This window comes from Leptonychotes weddellii, chromosome 13 (genome assembly GCF_054177405.1).
Source record: "Leptonychotes weddellii isolate Sample4059 chromosome 13, ASM5417740v2, whole genome shotgun sequence".
Taxonomy (NCBI): domain Eukaryota; kingdom Metazoa; phylum Chordata; class Mammalia; order Carnivora; family Phocidae; genus Leptonychotes; species Leptonychotes weddellii.
In genome coordinates, this window is record NC_138381.1 from 43,747,900 (window position 1) to 43,753,333 (window position 5,434).

The 5,434-nt window shown below is 52.7% G+C and overlaps 1 long non-coding RNA gene across 1 annotated transcript; it reads left to right on the forward strand.

Moving 5' to 3' along the window:
- The first annotated feature begins 225 nt into the window (after positions 1-225).
- Positions 226-1,222, forward strand: LOC145716694 (uncharacterized). Its single transcript, XR_014139494.1, has 2 exons — positions 226-515; positions 995-1,222. It is a non-coding gene; the product is annotated as an uncharacterized LOC145716694 (long non-coding RNA).
- Positions 1,223-5,434: the final 4,212 nt, after the last annotated feature.

Sequence of the window (5,434 nt, forward strand, 5' to 3'; positions counted from 1 at the left end):
CTAAGGCCTTAAGAAGCCTGTACTCTTCCACTTGCTCTCTCGGACTCTTCCTAGAGCCCTTCTCCCCACCAGGCCTTTTCCTTGGCTGCCGAGTTCAGCTCAGCAAGATTCCTGCCCAGCCAGTTTAGCAAACATCCCTCCCCTCTCCCCCACACCTAACCGAGTTCCTGGTATTTTTCCATCCACTGACTCTCTCACCCTGCCCACTGGCTGTACGTCCCCAGCTCTCTGTTGGATTCGGAGTTGAGTGCAGTCCTCTCTGCCCCTGTTACAATGGTCTTGACCTCTCCTGCAATAGTCTTGAGTAGATTTCCTTGCCTGTTTAACTCTGTCCAGGGTGTGTTTCTTTGACAGCTTCCACCATGAGAACAAGCCCGGACTTGCCTGTTGGAAGCTAAGAGACCACGTGGAGCAGGGCTAAGTCCTCCCTGCCAAGGCCATCCCAGACCAGCCTGCCCTGAGCCGGCTGCGGACGCCTAAATGAGCCCGGCGGAGACCAGCTGAGCTCGACTTCGGTAAGCAGAACTGTCCAACCGATCCCGGGGGGCACGAGAAATCAGGAATGTTTGTTAGCTTACCCTGCTGCCACTGGGGGGGGCCTGATTTGCGGCAACATTGTAGTCAATATAAGTGACGACGGGTACAGCGGAGAAGGAAAAGGTAAGAGAGGCAGAGCAGAAGGACGTTTGGAAAGAACCGCTGCCCTGAGCTCCTTGGGGCCTGCAGAGCTCACATCGTGTGGTTCCCCCGGCATTAGCGAGGGACAGCTCTATCTCTTCGGCTGCTGCACCCCGGAAGGAGGAGGCAGGGATAGGGCTGCAGCTGAATGTGTGCATCCTGCAGTCACAGGGCAACAACCGGAGGCCGAGGAGGACGGAGCCTCGGGGCAGTGAGGGGCTGGGGGGCGCTGGGGTGGCCTCCGCGGTCTATGCCAGCTGGGGAACGATGCAGAACAACTGAGTCCTGGGTTCCACATCACTTCGAGTGAACGCAGGGGGACCGAGCTATGAGTAGCAGGCTGAGGAACTCTGAAATATCAGCACTGAACACACTGCACGCTGGAGTCCCCTTCTGGAATATTCTCCGGCCCGGTCTGGGCCCCACCCTGCCCTGGGCCTGTTCTGCTCCCACACGGCGTCTCTTGCCTCCTCAGCCGTTTCTTTATTTTTATGTCTTTAAAAATTGTGGTAAAACACGTCTAACATAAAATGTATTACCATGACCATTTTCAGTGTCTGTTTCCGTGGCATTAAGTACATTCACAGTGTTGTACCACTGTCACCGCCATTTCTGGAACTTTTCATCACCCCAGATGGAAATTCAGTACCCAATAGACAGTAACTCCCGATCCCTTCTTTCCCCCAGCCCCTGGGAACCTCGAGTCTACTTCCTGTGTGCCTGAATTCGCCGAAGCTAGGCACCTCATGGAAGTGGAGTCATAAATTTGTTCTTTTGCAGCTCTCAGCTCTTTATTCTCAAAACCACAAGTTCTGTTTTTAGACATCTGAAAAGCAGCCCACCAGGGATCAACACTTTCCTTAATACCCATCCCCCCTCCCGTGGCCCCTGCAAGAGCTGGGCTGCATGACCATGACCTTGGGGTGTGGGTGTCCCTGTCCTCATCAAATCTCCCCACAGAACAAAACAAGTCACTCCTCCTGACCAAGCTCCTGACAGGGGCCATGAGGACACCCCGCCCTGCATTTTCCTTTCCGCTTTGTGAGTCCAGCCGGTCTCCCTCTGCACTCTGAGCCACCAGCTTGTCCCCGCTCCAGTGCGACAGGGAAGCCGTGGTCCGCTGAGGGCACTATGGGCCTCGGGTTTATCTCACCAACCCCCAGAGGGCAAGGTCCATATTCCTGGAGTGGCCCCAAGGTGCCCCACCCAGTTTGAGGCCAAAAGCTTAACAAATAAATATCGCTTTAACAGCAGAGGCCCCTGGCTTGAGGTAAATTGGAATCAGACCAGTCCTATGGGGCTGGAGCAATCTGGTGGAGCCTGACGTCTGCAGGCAGCCTGTGTGCACAAGTGGGTGAGGTAAAGAGGATGATGAGGGAAATGCGGAATATTGCTACGTTTCCACCCACTGTTGCCCCACCCCCACCGTACACATGCTCACACACACACACACACATACGCCTGCCTCAGGGACTCATGTTTTTCAGGCCTGAGATGGGAAGGCTGCTCCAGACATAAGTCCAAGGAAGTATTTCCAGAAGACCCTGGGGGCCATGAGCAGTGGGGTCAAAGGTGAAACTGAGAGGGAGAGGGGGTCTTTTTCTCTCCCTTTTTTGAGAACTTAGCACTGCCCTGGCCCTTTGGCAAGTTAAGGACAGCATGGAACATTACTGGGGGCCAGTAGGCGGGACAGTGGTGGCGCTTGAGGTGGGGAAGCTGCCTTGGGAGACTGTGGGCACTGAAGGGGGCAGAGGAAGTGGGGAGGGAGAAGGGGAAGGATGGTCAGCTTGTTACCATGTGTGATTCCCCCTGCGGGCTCTCAGGTTGCCTTTGATCAACTTTGCCCACAGAGGGGGCACCAGACAGAAAATTCCACCCTGTCCTAGGCATGGAATTTATTTTTATCCTGTGGCAAAGCAGATTCTCCATTATCAAGAATCCCCTACCTCCCTCCCCAGGTCCCTTGGTCAGGCAGGTCTGCAGAGCCTGGGGACATCGTCCTGGGCAGGAGGTGAGGAGCACCCCCCCCCCCGCCCCCGAGCCCCTGTCCTCCTGTCTTTAACATGGACAAGAACCCCTTCATAGGTTTGTTGAAATAATTAAATGGGAAAAAGGTACATATATATATGTAAATGATATGTGTGCGTATATATTCACCATATATTTATGTACATACATCTGGGTACATATACCAGATATATGTATGTACGTACACATGGTGCTTAGCACGGTACGGAGCACATGATAAGCAGTAAATATTACTATCAATAACTTTATCCTCAACCATGATGGCTTTCCACAGTGGTTGTTGGCTTTAGGTGGCAGGAGACTTGGAATAAATGGAATGTGGCAATAAAGTAAAGTGACTTTTACATCTATTAGCACTTACATATCCAGGTGAGCGTGGAACATGCAGGCACCCCAGAAGTCCCCATTAGGGGTCACAGGACAGGGCACATTACATTCTCCAGACGCCCATAAACACCAGTCTCAAATGGCACTCTGTACTCAAGCAACCGGTCCTTTCTTAGGCTGGTTCACTTTCCCGGACCTCCGTGACCATTCCCAACACTTTCACTCTATCCAAACCCCATTCCCCTTGTTTGCCCTCCCCTCTCCCGGGTAGCTGGGCCCCAGCTCCTCCTGAAGGGAAAATAGAAGCTGCCAGATGAGAACTTCACCTCCCTCCCCATCACATCCACACAAACCAGCTCGCACTGGCACCCCTCTCCCCTTCCTTTTACGGCTGAGGGGTGCCTCCTCTCCAGCTTAGCATCAATCCCTCCTTCTCTGCTCATTTGGATTCTAGCTCCTCCTGCCACCTCGGGAACTTGACCACGTCTCCCTCTTGGTTATTTGACCCCTCTTTTTCAACTGGCTTTAAACACCCTCAAGTCTTTCTTAACAACAACAAAACAGAAACCAAAAAAAAAAACCCAAAACGCCAAACTTGACTTCTTCCTTCATCCCGCTGTCAGAAGCTGGCTCCCCACGTACCAACGTGGCCACTGATAAGACAGAGCCACTGGTCTTGCTGCAGCAGGCAGGCCGTCGGGAAGCGGGCGCAGCGTGGTTTTCAGAGCGGGGAACACAAGCTCAGGATGCGTCAAGAATTGGAAGTTTGCTTCGAGGTGAGTCTTCCAATGTGGGGATCTAGGACTGGGTCACAAGCACCACACCACAGCCCAGGGTTGGTGGGGACAGCAGGGGAAGGACTCAAAGCATCTTCAGGCTCAAGAGTTGAAGGGTCTTTGGGGACGTTTCTGTAGTAAACAATCGCACTATTTGCTTGGAGGACAGTCCCCAAAGAGTAAAGAAATGCTAATGAAGACAGTAGAATAGCCACCTCGGCTAATTGGGCGTCAGGGGTGGTTTCACTTTTCTGTGTCCAGGCTTAGTGTGGGCTAGACGGTTTTGGTTCTCAGCTTTGAGCTCCAGCCCTAGCTCCTTGCTCCCACAACTCAACTCATCAAGAATTTTCTCTGCTTGCTGATGCCCTCTTCTCACCTCCTTCTCACTCCTCCGCCCTCCAGCCTGACCTCAAGCCCCTTCTACAACAGTGCTCATCCTCAGCGACCATCCCGTCTTTCAATCCGGTTGATACTTTGCAAGCCTCGTCACACACGGCCTCTCAGGGCCTGGGTCTCCTGCTCCTTGGGGCCCGTGAGCCTATGCGCCCCGGGAGTCCTGCTACCTCTCTCACACCATTCTTTCTCTTCTTTGCAGACTCATTCTAGTCTATCCAGGTATTAAACATGATCGTCCCCCCAGGCCTGGGCCTGGGGCTTCCCTCCTCCCTGTAGGCTTGCTCCCGTGGCAATGCCATGTCTTCATGTAGCCCCAGCTACCATCTATGCACACATTTAGAAACGTCCGTCTCCAGACCGACCTGCCTTTGGAGCTCGAGGTCTACATGACATCTCCTCTGACTGTCTCCAAGCCTTTGCAGGCCAAAATCTCTGTAGAAGTGAAGTTAGCACCGTGACAGACCAACCCCCGAATTTCAGGGGCTTAGCATAGTAAAAGCTTACGCCTCTCCAGTACACCAGTCCAGACCGGAGTTCCTGCTCCGCTGGTTGCTTCTCTCACACGGTGAATCAAAGGTCCCGGTTCCTCCCACCGGCTGGCTCTGCCACCTGCTATATCCTCAGAGTCCTCTGCATTTATCCAGCGGGTAGTGAGGGAGGAACGAAATGCTTTCCCTCTGCCCTCCTAGATTTAATAGCTGGGTCTATGAAACAAACTGACAACAGACAGATCAATAGGAGAAAACTATACAAATGCATTCGTTTTTACTATTACATGCCTGTGGGCATCACGGGAAAAAACAAAGTGAATACCCGCCCCCCAGCAAAGTGGTGAGAATTGAGAGCTTATATGCTGTCTTACAGAGGAAGGCGGGGGAGGTAAAGACAATCCAGGAAAGAGGAAATGATTTTTAGGAAGGACGAGGGGGGACAGTGTGTGACAAAGCTTGTCTGGCTGTGGCGCTGGCTTCCAGTCTCCCCTCCTGCAGTGAGATTCAGTCTTCCCCGTTGATGAAACTCCCCAGGAGGGGAATCTATGACAAACCGAGCTCCTTTCGGAAGATCCGACTTTAGGCAGGTAGGGAGAGTGCATTTGTTGTTTTTCTAGTGCCTTCAGCTCAAAGTAACCAGTATGCCAAAGGGGCACATATTGGGGTGACATGTCCTGAACTCCTTCGGGAGGGAAAAGGGGAGTGTAAAAGCCACACCTGAGGTTTTTTTTTTTTTTT